Source organism: Hevea brasiliensis, chromosome 17, assembly GCF_030052815.1.
Source record: "Hevea brasiliensis isolate MT/VB/25A 57/8 chromosome 17, ASM3005281v1, whole genome shotgun sequence".
NCBI lineage: Eukaryota > Viridiplantae > Streptophyta > Magnoliopsida > Malpighiales > Euphorbiaceae > Hevea > Hevea brasiliensis.
In genome coordinates, this window is record NC_079509.1 from 11,674,040 (window position 1) to 11,698,194 (window position 24,155).

At 36.5% G+C, this 24,155-nt stretch overlaps 2 pseudogenes; both read right to left on the reverse strand.

Annotated features, from left to right (window-relative positions):
* Window positions 1-4,485: 4,485 nt before the first annotated feature.
* LOC110653877 (COBRA-like protein 4) lies at window positions 4,486-6,647 on the reverse strand (annotated as a pseudogene).
* A 707-nt stretch (window positions 6,648-7,354) lies between these two features.
* LOC131169085 (COBRA-like protein 4) lies at window positions 7,355-23,578 on the reverse strand (annotated as a pseudogene).
* Between the last annotated feature and the right edge of the window lie 577 nt (window positions 23,579-24,155).

Sequence of the window (24,155 nt, forward strand, 5' to 3'; positions counted from 1 at the left end):
CAACTAGTCACACCCTCCTCAAGAGCATTAGGAACAAAGTGGCCTCTAGCAGGAGGAGACATCAGTATGTCTCAATAGTTACACCCCCTACACTTTTTTATATTTATAAAAGTGTCCGCCAAACTTCTCTTTCTCATTAATTGTACCCTTTAAACATTTCATAAGCTTACTGCTTGGCTGGGTTTGGCCAATCCTCCTGGGGTAACGGGTTGTCCCCCTTACATTCTCCCCCACTTAGACAATCGATGTCCTCATCGATTTGCCTCGAACACCTCTTGTTGAATAAAGCTCTCCTGAACATCTTCTACCTCTTCATGTTATTCACCATGTTGAACAAAGCTCTCCCAAACATCTTGTGCATTTTTAAATCTTTCATCATGTCTGATTCTCACATATTGATCTAATGATTCCCTTATGTATCTTCATATGAACTTGTGTGTGTCTTCATACACCTTCTTCATATCATCCTCATGTTAGGATTGTGACATGGTTGCCCCACTTGATCAATGATAGAAGTTCCATATTCTTCTTTATGACATTTTCCCCCACTTAAATAGTTGACGACCCTATCGACTATCGCTGTTGTTGCTGTGGCATTGCATTCCAGCGAGTTCTCGCTTTGATGGATCTGTTCAATTATCTACATACTCCCCCACTTAATTCTTTATGGCTCATTTTGTGATGGTTCCTCCGATGCTTCATTTCTTCATATTGTGATGAACATGCCTCTACATGAATATAATCGGGCCTTCCCTAAGTTATTCTCGTGGCTTTGCCTTATTATTGCACCATTGTAAGTACCTTGCAAAATAATCACATTACAAGACAATAGTGTTATACATAAACTCAAGCGTAAGGAAGTAATAGTATTCAATTTTGGGAGCTATAATATGCAACTATGGTTGTCAATAATGAACAACATAGTCATCATATAAATGAATAGAGAAACTTACACATTACCGATTTCATGTATCACTATGTTTCCCTCTGGAACTTGCTTTATGCTCGTGGGACTCATTGCTCATGCTAGTTTTGCCCTCACTGTCCTACTGCACACCCATTGTTCATACACCCATCTCTTGATGCGACCGCCTATCGACGATAAACAATTTTCGGCTACCAATTGCTTTCGCTCGCTTCGTTCTTTTCCTGTTTGGTTTTAATTCATCTTGGGCACCACAAGTGAGCTTTGCATTCATGTTCTCTTGAGGTCTCCACCTTTTGGCTACTTCTCATCTTCCAATTGGGATGTGGTTGACACCTCAAAGGGATACCATATTGCTTATGATTGCACTCTCCACCTGCAAAATTTCCATAAGATTGCATTGAGGGACTTCTCTCATCCCACATACTTTCCATTTTAGTTTCCTTGGTGAAAAACACATATACACAACTACCACAGTCATCAAGCTCATCTCGTTATCACAACCTACATACTTGGCCATCATAATTGCTTAGATCTCCCACAAATGTTTGGAACTCTATTTGACACCACTATCCTTACAATTGTGATCCAAGATCATTTATTTGCCCATAACTCGATTTCACTTGACAAGCTCTTCATCATTTCTATGTATTCTCACTTCATAGGTATTCAAGGTGGCCTCAAGCTCTATTGTCACACCCATTCATCGTAGGGTCATTACCTTCTCCTCAAAAGATTACATCTAATGAGGCGTGCAGCCCCCCCACACGTGATATCACCACTTTTATCACAATATGGCTCTCATAGCTACCATCTCATATTTTAAGAATATTTTGGCAAGCTTTTATCGCATAAGCTACCACCATCCGCATGATGACTTGGTTACCAGTACCAAGCATCCGAGACTTTGAGTTTTATGAATATTCAGGCTACTGTTTGCTAAGACAACTTCATAGTGCTTATATGCACAATTAGGCCTCTGCCCTTTCTTGTGTTACCATAAGCCAACTCGTTACATCCGAATTTATATTTGGGTTTCTTACCCTTTCTAGGCTTATCGTAAGCCAATTTAATTTCTATGCAACATGATTTGGGATCCACTTGTCCCTTTTCCGAATTCATCTCATAGCTAATTTTAGCTTCAACAGCTCTTAGCAACTATCGCCTCATAATTAAACAGGATTCAATAGAATCCATGCATAATCTGAACTTGCCATCAATGGCATTTAACAACCATCTCATTTCAAGTTGCACTCTAGCAACAGCTTCATTTTCTATGTTATCCATAGAATAACAACATTCTTATCTCAAGGGACTCTATACATGTCTCATCCTTCATTTGAAGGTTATAGTAGCCAACCACAATGGTTATTCTTCAGGAGAGAAAACAACCGTCTCAACATTGATTAAGGGTATTTCAACCCATCATTCCGAAGGTTCTCATAACCATTAAGCTATCTCGAATTTTCCATCTCTTTACCCGCACAAAATACTTTACGAGCTTAGCAATCCGTTAAGGTATTTTGAAGGCTTTCATAGCCAATAAGTAGTTCTTGATTATTCTAGCTCTTAACCCAATTAGGGTAAGACACCATCTCAATGAGATAAGCCATCAATTCCATAATCTCTTGGGGATAGCACACCCCATATCTCGAAAGACTTCCACAGTCTATTAATAATTCACAATCATCTTATGAAACCTTGGGGCTTACTCTTCCCCACTCATCTCGAAGACTTTCACGGTCTTTTAAGTAATCCCGAGTATTGTATCTCATCACCTGACAAGGGTCATTCACCATGTCAATGGTTTTGGGAACATAATTCATGCCATATCTTTCCAAGTTTTCTCAATATCGATTGTCTCATTTTTATCTGATTAAAGTCTTAAATTATGTTACTTGCTTGGCGAATGTCATTTGCGAACTTCGCACCCAGTTTTACCCACGTTAGCATCCTTTATATTGATAATCCTCAATTGGGATACTACACTCTCACAGACCACCTCTTAAGGACTCAATAACATCAAGAATACTCACTTGCACATTGTATCACTTATTCCTTGTGCATGGCACGATATGTTTCTAATGAGGACATCATGTGCTTCACCCATTTGAGGGTTATATCTTCGGCTCACCCTTCCTTGAGGTAAACACACGATTAGCTTTAATCGCTTTGTTTAACGACCATCGCATTCCATCATTTCTCTTTATTCTTGTATCTCCTGTGCATCACATAATCGAACGTTTCTCAAGGGAGGTATGGATTATTATCCACCGCGAGCATTGACCTTGCTCTGATACCAACAATCACGGGGCCACTTCCTAGCTCGGATAGTAGTCCCATGCGGTGCCTAAACTTCCACCCAATCTAGGCCAGCCTACTCGTATTCAAGGATCTTTCCCCTTATAGAGGATCTCAAATCTACTTATCGAGGGTCGTTTAGCATATTTAACATGAAAATCGAATATCAATATTCTTTGTAGCCGATGGAGCCCCTCATCGTGTACATCCTCAAGCATCAACCGAAAGCATAGCAATAAGCATCAACCGACCATATGGCTGAACCCAAGCCAAGGTATAATATTTGTTCTCCTATACCGAGCAGCATCATTGGCCCTATACCGAGTAGCATCGTCGGCTTTATATAGAAACCTCAGGCCTAGGAGAGACGCACACTACAAGCCCCTCGGCCTTGTAGTGTCCATGAAGCTCCTTCTTCATGGAGACACTGAGCTCCTATCTCACGAGAGCACGATACCCACCGCCTAGTATAATGAGTACGTAGGGAGCTCACTTAGAGTCACGCCCTTACGCCAGTGACCCTAGGGACGGTGGAGAGCTTTACACCAAACATAGCAACTAGCTGGGCCCGATCGTGCTCACCAGTGGCTAACTAGTCACACTCCCCTAAAAATCATTAGGAACAAAGTGGCCTCTGGCAGGAGGAGACATCAGTATGTCTTAGTGGTCACACCCCCCTACACTTTTCCATATTTATAAAAGTATCTGCCAAACTTCTCTTTCTCATTAATTGTACCCTTTAACCATTTCATAGGCCTACTACTTGGCTGGGTTTGGCCAATCCTCATGGGGTAATGGGCTATCCCCCTTACAGGGGGGGGGGGGGGGGAGAGGGCCAGCAGAAAATGGTATTAGTGGCATCATACATTCATCCCCGTTGAAGTAGACTTTCCTAGGAAAAGCCCAACCTTATTTGGATGTGGATGTGTTCCTATCCCTTTTAAGAATCAACTCTGGCTGCACATTTCCATCTGGTCAGGCTTCCATTAGCACATCATTAAAGAAATTAATAACATAAAACATTCCCAAGTCATCTGCATATTCATTTCAATGCAGAGATTATAATTAGCCTAACTAGTAGACTTCTAATACTGCGAAATTTTACTAACAGGAAGGCTTTTCAGGAATTTTTTGGGCAAGTTCTTGTGGACTTACCTGCTGATGGGCATGGGAAGTGTGGCAAAAAATGAAATGAAGTTACCAAATCTTTTGCCTAATGAAAGCTTAGGCATCCATCTCATTCTCTAATCAATTCAGCTTTACGCAACATAATTGTTCTTGTTCTGGCAACCACAAGCACGTGTAGGACAAGGAGTGATTGTTGAGTTATAAAAAGATAACACTGAGACGCAGTACAGTACAGTAGTGATATGGTACACCCAAAAGTCCAAGAGAATTATGATCATTTAAGAAGAGGTTGGATTCGGATTCATTATTTAGGGAAATTGAACAAGATGTTCGGATAGAGCATAAGATGTTTGGACAAAGTACAAGGCATTTGAACAAAGTACAATGTGTTTGAATAGAACACAAAGTACAAGGTGTTTGATAGGGCATAAAGCGTTCAAACAAGATATACAACGTTTGGATAAAAAAGGACTATTTAAAGAGATCGAACGAATTGGGATGTGTTATATCTCTGCTGAGAATATTGCCTAATAAGGTGAGGTAATTTCACAATACAGGAAAGAATATAGTTTGATGTAAGCATTCAAGATCTCGAGTATAGTGGAAAGGCATTATCCTTACCTTATAAATAGGAGTAATGATAGTCGAGTTATGCAATCTATTCCTTTCATATTTTCAGTATTTGCTTTCCTCTAAGTATAATGGACTTGAGCATCGAAGTGGCCTTGCTCAGGCAATTAACCTCACGTCTTTCTTCGTTACAAGTTATATGAAAATCATTGGTCGACCCGAGGATCTCATACAACATCAAGTAGGTTGGGCTTAGAGAGGTTGGATTCGGATTCATCATTTAGGGTAATTGAACAAAATGTTCGGATAGAGCATAAGGTGTTCAGATAAAGTATATAATGTTTAAACAAAGTATAAGGTATTCGGACAGAACACAAAGTACAAGGTGTTTGGACAGGACACAAAGTGCTCGGGTAAGACATATGATGTTTGGATAAGAAAGGACTATTTAAAGAGATCGAATGAATTGAGATGTGCTATATCTCCGCTGAGAACATTGCCTAATAAGGTGAGGTAATTCCACAACACACGAAAAAATATAGTTAGATGTGAGCAGGCACGATCCTGAGTATAGCGAAAAGATGTTATCCTTACCTTATAAATAGGAGTAATGATAGTCAAGATATGCAATCTATTCTATTCTTTTCATATTTTCAGTATTTGCTTTCCTCTAAGTATAATAGACTTGAGCGTCGGAGTGGCTTTACTCAGGCCACCGACCTCACGTCTTTCTTCATTGCAAGTTATACGAAAATCATTGGTCGACCCGAGGATTTCCAACAACATCAAGTAGGTTGGGCTTGGAGAAGCCAGTCTATGAGTAACTGCACGTCACATTCCATGTCATTGCAAAGAACAGACAAAATATTAAAAGGAGGAATTTGATTGCAATCCTGAAAATCCATGTTATTGGGTGACCTCAATCTTTTTGAGGTATTTCATCAAGAACATGTAGTAGCTAGCACTGAATTTTCAAGAAAGTTTACCTCCAGGCAGCAGATACTTGTTCTAGGATCATTAGAAATTTTCATTTTTCCTTGAAAATTACATAACCTAGTTGTTTTATCAAGAATCAAACTTATTGCTTTGAGCTTTTAGGCGACCATCAGATACCAGAAAAACTGAGGGTCTAAAAATTGTTGCTTGGCTGCACGCGTAGCCTTATCCTGGACCGAGCAAAGTTCACTTCTTTGGCAGTCTTACTGTTTTATTGGTAGTACCAGATTGTCCCACACTCACTTGAAAGGAAGAAACTGCAGTTGAAGGGTCCTGTCCCTAAGAGGACACCGCACCACCTTTGCAGCAATTGGCAATTTGTTGGTTGTTAGGCACTCCAGGTCCAGGAAGCCAGTCAACCACGGTAGGATTACTCTTAAAACAGTGTGGAATGTTTATTTTGAACTTGGAACAGTCTCCTTGATCAGGCTTGGGCTCCCACCATAGACCATATGATTTCTTTCTTAGCCCATGTCCATCCCAACGTGCGAAGTCCAGCCAGGGCTCATTATGTGCCGATACATTTGGAAGTTGGTCATCGTCACCACTGCGTGGAAAATCATAGCAATATTTAGAAAGAGGCAGAAAATAAAGGTACATAAGCATGAACATACCCATAATTCTAATAATGAAATTGATGAAATAGAGATTAAACTGCCACTTGAGCAAAAATCATAACAAAAACAACAGTCAAGACAAATGGGTAAATAAATCCATCTAAATCCATGCCTCAAGTTCTCTGCTATCTAGGGCCTTTGTGCAGAAGATACAAAGATGCAGAAATTAGCATCAAGCCATTAAGCAAATCAAGGCTTGAACCAATTATTATCAACTCTTCATGCTAGACTCTCCTGCTTCTTGTTTTTAGTTTGCAGTCATCTATGTGTTAGCAAATGCTTTATTGAGAGTAATCAACAACAAACGAAAAGTTAATTAAAGATTAATGCTGCAACTAGACCAGTAGGAGCTGGAACAGCTAGTCAACTCTTCTTATGAGAGTGACTTCTTAGCTGTTCTTATTATATCCCAGACTTATAACAGTAGTGATGCCACTTCAATGAGAAGTGAACTCATACTGTTAATTTCTAATAGAATTTAATGATGCTATTTTATAGGGGGATTTTTTCATATCAATTTTTCAAATCTCATTAGTTTTTTTTTTTTTAATTACTCTCATTAAAATTCAATTTCGATATCTCATAAATGCAGAGACAATTTAAGCACTATCAAATAAAATTTATTAGTGAAGAATTCTCAATTTTATTAAAACAATCTTTTATAATTAGTTTATCGTAGACTACCATAGAGATAGAATGTGGGATTCAAACGTGGTGTATGCATACACACGAAACCCTTGATTAATTGATGGGGATTAAGATTGTATTTCAGTTTAGTGGTATGTTTCTACTGTGACTTGCGATTTCTGATTATTTTTCATTCTTTGACGAAAACGGCTTGTCGTTGCTGTTCCGGGAAAATAAAATATCGAACAAGACAAGCCATAAATTCCCATAGGGCAAACGACGTATCGTTCCATGACAACTATGAAAATGAGCAGAGCAGCCATACATCATAACATTCAATATCATTCTCTCTATACGCTTGCTTGTTTATGAATTTAACATGCTTCCATCTTTCTCTTTGTCCTCTTTTAGTCTCATCAATTCACTAAATTATATTAACACAACATGGATGCACTTTTCTTAATTAAAAACCACAGAGAAATACCTTTTTCTTTTCTCTTTTTGGTCTGCGTTGCCACTTCAATGTCCATTGGAATGATGAATTACTAGCATGATAAGAAGGAGAAAGGTCACCAGGGTTGAGGATGCAACTAGATTGAGATTGGCAGAGTTGGGAAGGAATGGGTATGAATCAGGAGGCGGCATCATACATTCATCACCATTAAAGTAAATCTTTAATGGGAAAGACCAACCTCGGTGGAATGTGAATCTATTCTTATCCTTTCCAAGAAGCATTTCTGATTGAACGTTCCCATCTGGTCCAGCTTCCAGAAGTAGATCGTTATAATCCTCTACGCCATAAAACATCCCAGTCTCATCTGCATGTTGGACATTACGTTATAAAAGAAAACCATTTGCAGAGTGGAATTTCAACAGGACTTACTCAAGGAATTATAGAGCATGAGTGGCTTGTAGACAAACTTATAGACTTTGGTGATATTGTTGAGGTTTGGATGCTGAGCAACAAGTGTCCACTGTGTGTAATTCATCCAGTAATTGAAATTGGTGATGCTAATCTTCACACTCCAATACTCCTTGTAGTTGGACTTGACATGCCAATGCACCCGGATGGGGCACGTGTGCTCTGTGCATTGCAGCACTGGTGTGTTGGATTCCACTACACTGGAAATTTTGGGTTGACTCCTGATTAAGCCCAAAAACATTGGATCAGAAACACTCACAAATCTTATAAAGAAAAAAACTCTTGATATTGATATTTATGTATTTGTTTTGGAAATTCATCAATAGACTACTTACATGGCACAGTTATGCTCATTCTGGCAGCCACAAGCACAAGATGGACAAGGAGTTATCTTCGAGTTGTAAAAGGATGACAAGGACACGCAGCAGGTTTGCTTTTTAGATGCAAGCATTTGTAAGTAACTGCAGGTTACGATCCATGTCACTGCAAATAATCATGTTTGTTGTTCTTCACTATTTGTTCCAACACAAGAAAACAAGCAGCTTGCAGAGACAACAGGAAAACAACAACCTACTCATTACTTGAATTTTTCGCCTCCCATCAGGTGAGAAGAAAACTGAAGGAGGACACAATATTTGCAGCACTGCCTGCGCAGCCTGGTACCGGACCAAGCAATTAGAAATCCTTGGGTGGTCTAACTGTTGTATTGCATGTGCCATAAATGCCAACACTGACTTGAAATGCCGAGACTGTAGTTGAAGGATCTTGTCCCTGATACATGCATTTTGCATACTCATTTAGGTTTAATTTTATGGTCATTTTATTTGATTGTTAGTCACTTTTAGCTAATTTTATTAGTTATTTAAATAGTTTTTCATGATTGTCAATTTTTAGATTAATTTGTAATTTTACTTTGTTTTGTAGAAAAAATAGTATTTTTGAGGGACTAAAAAAGAAATTATGCCAATGAGGAGTGATTCCTACAGCCAAATATATCAAAAACAAGTTTGAAAGTTGAATTATGTAGTGGCCAAATTGCGCATAACTTGCCACATAAGTTGTGCAGTTCTGCACAAGTAGAAGAAGTAATTTTTCCATTCCTGCCGAAATCTGCATAAGTCACTGCATGACTTATGCAGACTTATTCCTTGCTTATGCAGCTTCACACAGAGAGCCCAGAAACTTGCCGAAAACTGCATAAAGGACTGCATAACTTATGCAGTCCACTTATGCAGTTTCATAGAGTCTTCATAATGAGCTGGCAGAAGATTCCCTCATGAAAACACACCTCAAACACACCATTTTAGGGCTACTTGTCAGAAAAAGATATAAATATGCTTTTATCTCATTTTAGAAAGGGGGAGGAGACAAAAAAAGGGAGCAGCAGCAGGGGAAGAGTCAGAAAATAGAGAGCAAAACGTCACCTCTCCATTTCTAGACCAGATTTGGAGTTTTCTTCCTTTCTTGCATATTTCCTACCTTTCTTGTATTGGGTTTCTTAGTTCTTAGCTTAGATTAAAGATTTATTTGCATATTAACTCAAAATTTTTTGTAAATATTATGGATAGGGAGTAGTTTTCATTAGATTCTGGAGTTAGGATGTAATATTTGAGATATTTTGTAGATTTTGATTGGGTAATTCATATTTTGTGGTTTTATTGAGTTTTATTCATTTCTTGTGTACTCAATGACATACTTAGTGTAGGATCCCATTAAGTGTTATTCTTAATCCATGGTTGAAGCACCGAAAGGAGAAAACCTTGTGATAGATAGTCAAGAAATTGGACTTTATTAACTTAGATCTAGAAATAGACTAAGGATTAAGAGGATTTACAGATTAATTAAGGAACTTAATGGGTCTTGATTAATTTTAACTCCACGAAAGTACGATTAGATTGATTAAGGCACTATTTGTCCCACTCGAAAGGGTATCCAAAGGATTTAAGAATTAATCTCCTTAAAACCCATAAGTTCCATAAGATTTGATAACAAATTTAAAAATCACAAAATAGCTTGAATATGAACTCCCGAACTCCGGAATCGCCCTTTTTATCATTGTTAATTTCTAATTGAATTTAATTACTTGTCATTTTAAATCTTGCCATATTTCAATTTGCTTATTTTAATTTGATGTAAATTTAGTTAAATCATTACATTGTTGAATAGATTATTAATTTTACACATATAGAATTCACACTTCAATATCTATCAATTTATTACTTTAATTTTAAAAATAGTTCAAATTAATCAATTTTCATATCAAAAATTCGATCATTAATACAACTCTTCGTGGTAATGATATCTTTTCTATATTACTTGTACGACCCGTACACTTGCGGTTGGGCCACATCAAGTTTTTGGTGCCGTTACTGGGGAGTTGTTTGTTTAAGATTGAATTCTTGATTATTTTAGTTGTTTATAGTTTTATCTTTATTATCTTTCTATTTTGTGTTTGTTTGTTCTTTTTTTAGGTACTCTTAATCTTTTATGAGAAGAGTCGCCAGAAGCACAAGTGACACATCCTTATTGTTTAATCCTGAAATTGAAGCAAAAATAGCTGATGAAAGAATTAGAATTGGTGGTGGTAATGCTGAAAATGATCGAAACAATGAAAATGCAGCCCAAGGTGAAGAGGTTGTAAATGCTAATGTGCCTAGGGAAAGTATGATGGATCATGCATTTCCTCGTTTTGATGACTTGAGAGAGAGTATAGCAAGACCAAGAATTGATGCAAATAGTTACAAGATAGATTTTGGAGTTCTTCAAATGATTCAAAATTCCCAATTTGGTGGACATCCTTCTGAAAATCCACACACACATCTAAAGAAGTTTGCTATGATTTGTGATATGCAAAAACAACCTGGAGTATCTGATGATGCAGCAAGATTGAAGCTATTCCCATTCTCTTTGAAGGATAGAGCATTGGATTGGCTTGATTCTTTACCTCACAACTCCATTACAAATTGGGAGCAACTCACTGATGCATTTCTTGCAAAGATGAATGCATGAAGATGAAGCTTATGAGCTATTAGAGAAAATTGCAAAGAATACTCATCTTTGGAGTAGTCCAAGAGGACCAGCTCCAACTCAAAAGAGGCAAGCTGCTGGAATGTATGACCTTGATCCATTCAATATGATTAATGCAAAGTTTGATGCACTTACAAATGTTTTGGCTAAAAAGATGGAAGATTTAAGTATGTTGGTTAGTTCATCATCATCATCTGGAAGTTCACAATAAGTTGCTTATGCAAAAGGAACTACCAGCTGTGGAGTAGACTATGGAGAGCAAGCTGTATATGTTGGTAATTATGGAAACAAACAAATGGGGAATCCTTACTCTCAAACTTATAATCCAACTTGGAGAAATCATCCCAACTTTTCATGGGGAAATCAGCAAAATCAAGTCCCAAATCAGAATCTTCAACCACCACAGCAACAAGGAATTCCATATCAGCAAAATAGGCAACCATTGCCTAATTTTCAACAGAGAAACATGAATCCTGCACCTTCACCAAAACAGCAAGAACAAAGTTCCACCATAGAAGCTTTATTACAACAGATTCTTGCTAACCAAACTAAGCATGATGAAGAGATGAGAGAGATGAAAGCAAGGCTAGAACAGATGCAAACACATAACAGAATGTTGGAAAATCAGATTGCATAACAAGCATCTTCCTCAGATACCAAGTCTTTTGGAAAACTTCCAAGTCAATCGAAAAATCCAAGAGAGCAGTGTCAAGCTATTACTTTAAGAAGTGGGAAGGTTGTAAATAATGAGAAGAGTGAAAAAAATGAGAAAAGTGAAAATAGTGAGAAGAGAGAAAATGAGAAAGAAATTGATGAGAGTGAAAAACAAGAAAGTGAGAAAGAAAGTGCAAAAAAAGGTGAAGAGAAAATTGAAGAAAAGTATATTACCTCCAGAGCCTTACAAACCACAACTTCCCTTTCCACAAAGATTTCAAAAAGCCAAGCTTGATAAGCAATTTGAAAAGTTCTTAGAGGTTTTGAAGAAGCTATACATAAATGTGCCTTTTATTGATGCTCTTTCACAAATGCCCTCTTATGCAAAATTTTTAAAAGAAATTCTCTCAAATAAGAGGAAACTTGAAGACCATGAAACTGTAGCTTTGACAGAAGAATGTAGTGCCATACTCCAGAAGAAACTTCCTCCTAAGCTTAAAGACCTCGGAAATTTTTCAATTCCATGTCATATTGGGCAATCATGTTCTACAAAAGCTTTATGTGATTTAGGGGCTAGTGTTAGCCTTATGCCACTCTCCATTTATGAGAAGCTCAATATGAGAGATCTTAAGCCAACCCACATTTCTCTTCAGTTAGCTGACAGATCAATTAAATATCCTGAAGGGATTTTGGAGAATGTGCCTTTGAAGGTTGGGAAGTTCTATATACCTGTTGACTTTGTCATCCTGGACATGGAAGAGGATTCTAATATCCCAATTATCTTGGGAAGGCCCTTTCTAGCTACAGCAGGAGCATTGATTGATGTTACGGGAGAAAAATTGACTTTGAGAATTGGTGAAGATCAATTGATTTTCAATATTAATAACACTATGAAGAAGCATCATTCCGAAGCTGATATTTGTTTGAGAATTGATATCATTGATGAGCTGGTTGAAGAACACTTTAGAAAGAGATATCTAGAAGATCCACTTGAAAATTGCTTGGTTCATGGAGGAAGCATAGACTATGACAACCCTAATGTGGCTGCATATGCTCAACATTTAGAGGGTAGTCCACCATTCATTTCTGCTCCAGTTTTTCAACTCACACAAAAGAAAAAAGTCGAATCTAAGCAACCATCATTCAAGGAAGAAGATGCACCTAAGGTAGAACTTAAGCAATTTCCTTCTAAGCTCGGGTATGAATTTCTTGGCCCCAATAACACTTATCCAGTAATTGTAAATGCAAACTTGAGCACTTTAGAGGTTGATAAGCTGTTAAGAGTGTTGAGGCAATTTAGGAAAATTTTATGATATACCATAGATGATATTAAGGGAATAAGTCCACACTTTTGCATGCACAGAATTATTTTGGAAGAAAATTGTAAGCCATCTATTGAACATCAGAGGAGGTTGAACCCAAATATGAAAGAAGTTGTTAAAAAAGAAATTTTGAAGTTGCTTGATGCAGGGATCATATATCCTATCTCAGATAGTACTTGGGTGAGTCCAGTACATGTTGTCCCTAAAAAAGGTGGAATGACAATGGTCAAAAATGAAAATAACCAATTAATTCCTACCAGAACAGTGACTAGTTGGCGAATGTGCATAGATTACAGAAAATTAAATATTGCCACTAGAAAAGATCATTTTCCACCTCCCTTCATTGATCAAATGTTAGAAAGACTGGCTAGGCATTCTTATTTTTGCTATTTAGATGCGTATTCAGGATTTTTCCAAATCCCTATCCATCCAAATGATCAAAAGAAAACCACTTTTACTTGTCCATATGGAACCTTTACTTATAGGAGGATGCCATTTGTGTTGTGTAATGCACCAGCCACTTTTCAAAGGTGCATGATGGCAATCTTCTCAGATTTCATTGTAGATATAATAGAGGTTTTTATGGATGATTTTTTTGTTTATGGATCTTCATTTGACATATGCTTGGCTAACCTTTCTAAAGTTTTGTAGCGATGTGCAGATACTGACCTTGTGTTAAACTGGGAAAAGTGTCATTTCATGGTTCAAGAAGGGATAGTGCTTGGACATTTGGTGTCTAACAGAGGAATAGAGGTTGATAAAGCCAAGGTTAAAGTGATAGAGAAGATGGTTCCTCCTATCAATGTCAAAGGAATTTGAAGTTTTTTAGGACATGCTGGGTTCTACAGACACTTTATCAAGGATTTTTCTAAAATAGCCAAACCTTTGTCTGATTTGTTAAGTCATGACATACTATTTGTATTTGACCAAGAATGTTTGGATGCCTTTTATAGGTTGAAGCAAGCTCTCATCACTGCACCAATCATGCAACCTCCTGATTGGAGCGTACTTTTTGAAATTATGTGTGATGCTAGCAACTATGCAACTGGAGCTATTCTTGATCAAAAAAAGGACAAAAGGGCTTATGCTATTTATTATGCTAGTAGAACACTGGATGAGGCTCAAACAAATTATGCAACAACTGAAAAGGAATTCTTAGCAATTGTCTTTGCATTGGAAAAGTTCAGACCTTGCATTATTGACTCAAAGGTGGTTATATTTTCAGATCATGCTACTATTAGGTATTTACTTCGTAAAAATGAGGCTAAACCTAGGCTCATTAGGTGGATTCTGATGCTACAAGAGTTTGATTTGGAAATTAGAGATAAGAAGGGAGCTGAAAATGTAGTTGCGAATAATCTTAGTAGGTTGAAATTGGATGATAAAGAAATGGATGAAGTCCCTATTGATGAGTTTTTCTTGGATGAATAACTTTTCTCTCTTGTTGCTAAACTACCTTGGTATGCAGACTTGGTGAATTATCTATCTTGTGGAGTTTTACCTCTAGGAATGACATGGCAACAAAAGAAAAAGTTTTTGTATGAGGCAAAATTTTATAGCTGGGATGATCCTTTACTCTTTAGGAGATGTTGTAACGGTTTAATAAGAAGATGTATTCCTAATGAGGAGATAGAGAGTGTTATGCATCACTGCCATGCTTTTGATTATGAAGGACACTTTGGAATCTCTAAAACAGCTAATAAAATTCTACAGGCTGGTTTTTTTTAGCCAAACCTTTTTAAGGATGTGAAAAAATTTGTGTTAGAATATGATAAATGTCAAAGGAGTGGAAATCTGTCAAAAAGAGATGAAATGCGCCTAAATAATATTCTTGAGGTGGAATTATTCGATGTATTGGGAATAGATTTTATGGGCCCATTTCCTCCTTCATATGGTAATAAATACATTCTAGTTAGAGTTGACTATGTGTCAAAGTGGGTAGAAGCTATTGCAACTTCAACTAATGATGCTAAGGTGGTAGTGAAATTCTTGAAGAAATTTGTCTTAAGTAGATTTGGAGCTCTAAGGGCTGTGATTAGTGATGGGGGTTCACATTTTTGTAATAAGCAATTTGAGAGCTTAATGGGGAAGTATGGTGTAGTGCACAAAATAGCTACCCCATACTATCCTCAAACTTCAGGACAAATTGAAATTTCTAATAGGAAACTCAAACATATCTTGGAGAAAACAGTGAGCAATTCTCGGAAAGATTGCTCTGTCAAACTAGATGATACTTTATGGGCATATAGGACTGCTTACAAAACCCCTATAGGAACTACTCCTTTTAGGTTGGTGTATGGTAAGTCTTGTCATTTACCTGTGGAGCTAGAACATAGAGCATATTAGGCCATTCAGACCTTGAATTTTGATATCAAGCAAGCTGGTGAGAAGAGGCTATTGCAACTTAATGAGCTTGAAGAATTGAGGATGGATGCCTATGAAAGTGCATGTATTTATAAAGAAAGAACTAAAGTTTGGCATGATAAGCATCTTAGGAAAAAGGAATTTAAAGAAGGTGATTCAGGAAAACTTAAATCAAGGTGGACTGGTCCATATAGAGTTTTAAGGTTTTCCCTTATGGAGCAATTGAAATTTGGAGTGAAAAATCTGGGAATTTTAAGGTCAATGGGCATAGATTGAAACATTACATAACTGGAGACCCAATAAAGGGAGCAAGCTGTTACAAGTTCTCTAATCCCACACCTCCTTTTTAGTGAAATGCATGAAGAGTCCAGCTAAGGACTATAAATTAGCGCTCTTGGGAGGCACCCCAAGTTCTTTTATTTTGCTTTTGTTGATTTACTTTTATTTGCATTACTTTTATTTTTGTCTTAAATCTCCCCAAATTCAAATTTTGACATTATTGAATTTTATCTTTTGTAGATGTATTTCAATGGATGAAGGTTGTTGCACTGCTGGGGAGTAACTCTTAATTTGATATTTTATCCATTAACTCTTGTTTTCTGTGCAGGACACCTTCTTGGCTTATGCAGAAAATTTTTCAGCAAAAAGGATCTGCAACATATACTATTTGCTTCTTTGTTGAGGTTGGCTGCGTAACTTTTATGTATTTGTGCTTATTATGTTAATATGATGGTAAGTGAGTCATTTTAGTAGTTTTGAACTTAATTGGGTTGTGTCATTCAATGTGCATATGCTGCATTTTCTTGACATAACTTGGAGAGTCTATTTTCTTTTGTGGATAAGTGCAACTTTGTGCAGATTTTTATTGAGCTTTAATGTGCTAGAATGTTAATTTGCAGGGTTTGAGTTGAAATGACATAATTCACATATGTCTCTTATGCATAACTTACTTCTACAAGCTTGTATGGTGCAATTGTGATGGATTCTGCATATATTGATGTGTTTTTTATGATAATTTCTCATGATTTATACTTCACAGGGTTATGTTTCTTCATTCTAGTGTATTTTTCAAACTTACAAAATTTTTTATTGTAATCTGAATCTTGTTGAAATGTGCATAAGTAACTGCATAACTTATGCAGCTTTCAGGTCTCATTTTTTGCCATTTTTCTTTTCTGCCAAAACCTGCATAAGCTCTTGCATAACTTATGCAATCCTGCATAACCAAATTTTTGCCATTTCATTTCTTACCAAAATCTGCATAAGGGTGTGCATAACTTATGCAATTCTGCACTGCCACATTTTTGCCAATTTTCATTTTTGCCAAAACTTGCATAAGTGTGTGTATAACTTATGCACTCTTGCATAACTTCAAATCCTACATTTTTATTTCTGCCGAATTTTGCATAAGTGTGTGCATAACTTATGCACTATTGCATAACCAAATTTTCTAGGATTTCCATTTCAGCTGAAACTTGCATAAGAGAGTGCATAAGTCATACACTTTTGCACGACCAACTTTTCAGACTCCCAATTTCTGTCGAAACTTGCATAAGAGAGTGCATAACTTATGCACAAAATTTTCCCCTCATGCAGAAACTCGCACGACCTGTGCAAATCAAAATTTTCGGCACAACCTTTTTCCCACCTCCCACTTCCCATCATTACTGTTCATAACCACCTTCATTCCCATTTTTTCTCGGCATCAATCCCTCTCCCCACACCCCTTTTCGCCGACCAATACCCTAACTTCCCCTTATCTCTTCTACTTTCTTCTTCCCTCCTCCATTCCCACCATCGACGACCACCACCATGGAAATCCCTTCCCCTCAAGGCTCTCCTCTCTAAGTCATGCCCCTAGCAATGCAAGCCCCCAATCTCGATTCTCCTCCACAACAAACCCCTCCACCTCCTCCTACATCCACCTATAAGAGGAGAATCCGGTCGAAATCAACTCGACCCATGGCCTCTGCACCACCTCTCGCAAAACGAAAAGACCCACCTGCTACTCCACTTTTAGAGCCTACACCCAAAAACTCCAAAACTTCAGCTTCCACACGACAGGGGGTTGGTGTTTCTACCTCTACCCCATAAGCCAAATCACCCTCCTCTAGCAAGAAACAACTTCAGCAGCGGCAACACAGATATCTAAACTACCTTGGCCCCTTCCTGATGCAACCCATAAGGCAACTTTTAAAAGGCTAAAGGACAGAAAAGTGTAACCCACTAGGTACATTTCTGTAGATGCCTTCCAATCAGTTGGTTTATTTGATAATATTGTTGCCTACCTTGATGGTCTAGGTTGGATGGAATTTGTGCATAAACAAGAACTAGTTTATCTAGCCCTAGTTTTGGAATTTATTTCCTCATTTTCTGCTACTCTGAAATTGCATGAGATAAATTACAAGCCAACTATGAAATTTAGGTGCTTGGGGCAAAATAGAGAGCTATCATTAGACCAATTTCACAGTATTTTTGGGTTTGCTATTGATGGATTTTTTAGGGTACCATATACAGGCATAAAGATAGCAAATAAAGGTGTTTGGAATGCTGTTCAGTTTTGGAGAAGTATTACAAACCAATCTCAGAGTTTTTATGTTGGCAGATCCAAGACCTCCCAAATAATAGACCCAGCACTTAGATTTATCCATAGGCTTATTACTAGCACTATCTTGGGCCGAGAGACTAGTTCTGGTGCTATTGGAAAATCTGACTTGTTCATGTTATGGTGTGCTTTTCACAAAGTCAAAATATCTCCTGGTTACTTCTTCTGTGAGCATGTGTTACATATTGCTACCAAATCTGTAGGTGATATAGTCATGGGTGGGCTCATAACTGTTATAGCTAAACATTTTGGTTTTAATCCGGAAGAGTATCCTCTACCAGCACTTTCAGACACTCTATATTTTAATGCTACTCACTTATCCAAAACTGGATTCAGTTTGCCACCATCTGATACTGCACAACCAGTAGCAGATACAGGACCATCTGCACAACTAGAGGCACAATCTGTACCAGCAATCCAACAGCATTCTGCTAAACCTGCACCACCTACTTAGTCAGCACAGGATACCCCAGCAGAATCTGCACAGCCAACACCATCTGTAGCTGGACCCTCTTCATCCATAGCACCTCCTCCTTTCAACACTAAAGCCTTATTCACTTATCTTGAGAGGCTTAGTGATATGTATATTTTGTGGATAAGAAGCTTGAATCTGGTCTTGATACCCTTAAGGATCGTCATGATCAACTCTTTGATCTTGTTATGGAAACCAGAGATAAGCAGAAAGAGTTAAAAGAGATGATGAAGCAGCTCATGGCTTTTCTGGGTATGCCACCTCCACCCCCACCTCCATCACCTCCTCCAGAGCCACCCCTTTAGCAGCAACCAGCTCCATCCAGTCCTCTAGTAGCAACTTTGGACAAGGGCAAAACCATAGAATTAGATTAGTTTTTATCTTGCTTTTGTTCAACTTCTAGGAGCTTTTCTTTTTAGATGTGCTGAAACAATTTTAGTCTGTCTTGAATTCTATTTTCTTGAAATACAGTTGGATGGCTATTCCATTGGTTCTTCATTGCTTTTTATTGCCTTTGCTGACCCTTTGTGCATACTTGTCAATACACTGTATATATTTACATACCTCTGCTGGTGTTTGCAAGTTTTTCCTTGATATATCATTATGCTGCAGCTTTTCAATATACTACACAGGCTGTGAAACTCCTTATGCAAATGTTCTGCATCACCTATGCAGTCCCTTATGCAACTTATGCCATACTACATAGCTTATGCACTCTTCGTATACACCTGTTCTGCAAAGCATTTATTCTGCATAACTTGTGCAGCTTTCTTATGCATCACCATCATCTTTTGAATTCACATTTTAGATGCTAAAACACTGCTCTATACCAAGTAACTCTTTCTTTTTGCTTTTAAATTTAACTATTCCTAGTTATTCCTCTTTGCTTTGAGTTTTCATGCTGCACTACCTTCGACATTGAGGACAATGTCCAATTTTGAGTTTGGGGGTGTGCATTTTGATTTTTGCTACATTTTTCACATTTTGAGTATAGGAACATCTCATCCCATTCCATTTACATATATATTGTAAATATTTTACATAAACATCCATACATACATATACATAACACATTCACATACTCATTACACATCACTTAGAAATTATACACATTGCACACAAATAGATTTCCTCCATTTAGTTAATGTATTGCTCATTTTTAGGAATCATGCATCATGAAATAAAATCTTTTGCCAAATCCCTTGAGTATTGAAAAGTTGCCTATAAGAGTGATTTGACTTACTTTAAGTTGGGTTTGTGGATTGAAAGTTTCCTAGGAGGTGCAAAGTTTTGAAGTGTTTATTCCTTGCCTATATCTTCTTAGCCAAAAAGCCACCCAACTAGTCCTTTAGAGATTAGAGTGTTTAGAGGGAGTTATTGGATATAAGGTAGTCAAGTGATGTCTCACCAATCCTACAACAAATTTTCTAAACCTTTCAAGGCGAAATACTAGCTTGTACTTGAAAAGAGAGATGATTATGCATTCTTTGATTTAAACTTTCTCATTTTAAACCTTTGACCTTTTTCCTAATTAAAATTAACCCTTGCAAACCCCTTTGAGCCTTTTTATTCCTAATTTTTCTTGAAACCCTTATTGCTACCTAGCCAATGAACCAAACACTCCAACTCTTTTCATGAGAATAATTATTTATAATATTAGGTACACTTTATACTCATATTAAAAAAAAATTAAATAAAAAAATAAAAAAAAGAGAGAAAAATATATAATAATGAAAGGGAGAGAAAAAATGCTTGTCATCTTGTAAAAGTGCTAGTATATATGCTTTTCACTATTGTCATTCAAATTGAAAGAAATCCACTCAAAGTAATTAAAAGAAATGAGTTTGGGGGTGGCATTTTTAGGGACAATTATCAAGAGAAAATATAAGATACAAGTTTAAAGTATCAAAGTGTCCCTCTATTTTATGTATTTTGTAAAATATGCTAACACTTGAAAATTCTCATTGTGTATTTCTCTCCTCCTTATATATATATAAAAAAAAGAAAAAGAAAAAGAAAAGAAAAGAAGCGTACCTTATGTTTTCAAGATTGAAGATATTCTCATGCTTTGAATCCTTTTTACTCTTATTCTTCTTAACCTTATTTTGAACCCCATGGCCTCATTACATCCCTAAAAAGACCTTTGATCTCTTGATAGTACTTGCTACATTAGTGGAGATAGGAGTAGGAAATTTGCCTATGGGATTGGAAATTTATTCATTCACTCATTAAATTTCATCATTCTATATAGAGACACTTTGGCTATTGATTGTTCTAGAATTCCTTTTGAGCATGACTCTCTCTTTTGATTGGTTGGTTTGGGAATTTTGGATGATAATTGACTTGATGGCTAAGCGGTGAAAGCTTGGATAAGCATTAAATTCTTTGCATCTTGAAGGATGGGTATATGGATTGTTGGTATGGCTAAAGGCATGTTAAGTTACTTTAATAAGTGATTTTCATAGCTATTTAGATAAGGCACCCCTAAAAATTACATTATATTTTAAAGTTTTCTTGAGGGCAGGCAAAGACTTAAGTTTGGGGGTATTTGATACATGCATTTTGCATAGTCATTTAGGTTTAATTTCATGGCCATTTTATTTGATTGTTAGTCACTTTTAGCTAATTTTATTAGTTATTTAGATAGTTTTTCATGATTGCTAATTTTTTGATTAATTTGTAATTTTACTTTATTTTGTAGGAAAAATGGTATTTTTGAGGGATTAAAAAAGAAATTATGCTAATGAGGAGTGATTCCTACAGCCAAAGATATAAAAAACAAGTTTGAAAGTTGAATTATGCAGTGGCCAAATTGCGCATAACTTGCCGCATAAGTTGTGCAGTTCTACACAGAGAGAAGAAGCAATTTTTCCATTCCTGCCGAAATCTGCATAAGTCATGCACTTACTACTTGCTTATACAGCTTCACACAGAGAGCCTAGAAACTTGTCGAAAACTGCATAAGGGACTGCATAACTTATGCAGTCCACTTATGCAATTTCATAGAGTCTTCATAATGAGCTGGCAGAAGATTCCCTCATGAAAACACACCTAAAACACACAATTTTAGGGCTACTTGTCAGAAAAAGATATAAATAGTCCCTTATCTCATTTTAGAAAGGGGAAGGAGACAAAAAAAGGGAGCAGCAGCAGGGGAAGAGTCAGAAAATAGAGAGCAAAACGTCATCTCTCCATTTCTAGACCAGATTTGAAGTTTTCTTCCTTTCTTGCATATTTCCTACCTTTTTTATATTGAGTTTCTTAGTTCTTAGCTTAGATTAAAAATTTATTTTCATATTAACTCAGAATTTTTTGTAAATATTATGGATAGTGAGTAGTTTTCATTAGATTCTGGAGTTGAGATGTAATATTTGACATATTTTGTGGTTTTAATGAGTTTTATTCATTTTTTGTGTGCTCAATGACATGCTTAGTGTAGGATCCCATTAAGTGTTGTTTTTAATCCATTGTTGAATCACTGAAAGGAGAAAACCTTATGATAGATAATCAAGAAATTGGACTTAATTAACTTAGATCTAGAAATAGACTAAGGATTAAGAGGATTCACAGATTAATTAAGGAACTTAATGGGTCTTGATTAATTTTAACTCTACGAAAGTATGATTAGATTGATTAAGGCACTCTTTGTCCCACTTGAAAGGATATTCAAAGGATTTAAGAATTAATCTCCTTAAAACCCGTAAGTTCCATAAGATTGGATAATCAATTTAAAATCCCAAAATAGCTTGAATATGAACTCCCGAACTCCGGAATCGCCCTTTTTATCATTGTTAATTTCTAATTGAATTTAATTACTTGTCATTTTAAATCTTGCCATATTTCAATTTGCTTATTTTAATTTGATTCAAATTTAGTTAAATCATTACATTGTTGAATAGATTATTAATTTTACACATATAGAATTCATACTTCAATATCTATTAATTTATTGCTTTAATTTCAAAAATAGTTCAAATTAGTCAATTTTTATATTAAAAATTCGATCATTAACACAACTTTTTGTATGAACGATATCTTTTCTATATTACTTGTACGACCTGTGCACTTGCAGTTGGGCCACATCAGTCCCCAAGACGCCATTACACCACCCCTTGCAGCAATCTGTAAACTGATGGTTTTTAGGGACTCCAGGAAGCAAATCAACTACTGCAGGGTTTCTCTTACAACAGTACGGAATATTTCCTTTCAACTTGGACCATTCTCCTTGATCCGTAGCTTGGGCTCCCACAATTGACCAGATCCCTTCCTTCCTTGCCCATGTCCATCCCAGGGTCCAACCAGGGCTCATTATATATATATATATATATATATTATTTCAGAAAAATCTTGATTTTAGTACTGCTATACACCAGCTAACCATGGCCCATGCATGATAGTGAAATTCGACAAGCAATTAAATAAAGAAAATGAGATGACAGACTCACAACATAGCCATCAGGGGTCCAAGACATTACATCCCATTTGATGTTTATGATCCCATATGGATCCAGTGGGTCATAAGCAGCTAAAACCATAAGGTACAAACAAAGAACACAACGCATCAAATAAGCGATTTAGCACAAATGGCAATCCCAAATTGCAGAGTTTCTGTGAATCAGAAGTTCACTTGCAAGTAAAATTGCCATTAAACGTAGAATAGCTGAAACTATTAACAATTCAAGCCTACAAAATTCCATGTTTGTAGTTCACTATTAATGCTGCCCTTTTTATTTAAGATGCAAGACTACAGAAGGCTAGTATTTATACCCACCAAGACCAAATTAACCAAGTACATATTATTTAGAGAAATTAAGCTGACTTTTGTCATTTTGTTTGGTACTTAATCTGAGATTCTCCTGTCATATTCAAGAACATTTTTGGTTACATAATCAAATAACTAAAGCATTAATATGGTAAAGGTATGTAATATGATTTGCCAAAAAATCCCATCAACAAACATGAAGGAAAATTTTGCAGTCCAATATATAAATTGGCACCTAAATTTTATTTTTTCTATATTTTTATTTTTAGAAGATTCATTTTAAAATACATATACTTTCTTTGGATCTAATTGATCCCTTTAACTATTTAAAATGGCCCAATTACACTGAATGTAATAAAAGTTAAACGGTGTTAATCATTCAAGTGGTGCTGCAACTCCCCATTCTCAGTCTCCAGCTAGAAAATATGCAAAGGGTTCTAATGAGAATATTTAGTAGCAGCCATTGCTTAGTCGCAACTCTTCGAGGAAAGCAGAGAAATTGCCTCATAGAAGGAACCCATTGAGTGAAATCGATACAAGTTCCCTGTATATTTGCAAGCAACCAAAAACAATAATAATAGCAGCAGCAAAGTGCAAATCAAAAATAAAGAAACTGGAGAACAAGCAGTGATAAATGAATCTATCAATGTCCTAAATTAGATATACTCATCTTTTTGCTGCTTTTAGTTGTTTTGTTGCATTTTCCATACTTTTTTGCCATCTTCTTTCTGTATTGCTTGCAAAAAGCATAATGAAGTTTTATTCCATAACAATATCTTTGTATTTTTAGGCTCAAATGTAGAAGCCAAATGCTAAGATAAACAACAGACCAGTTGCTCTAGGGACTAATTATAGAGAAAGCA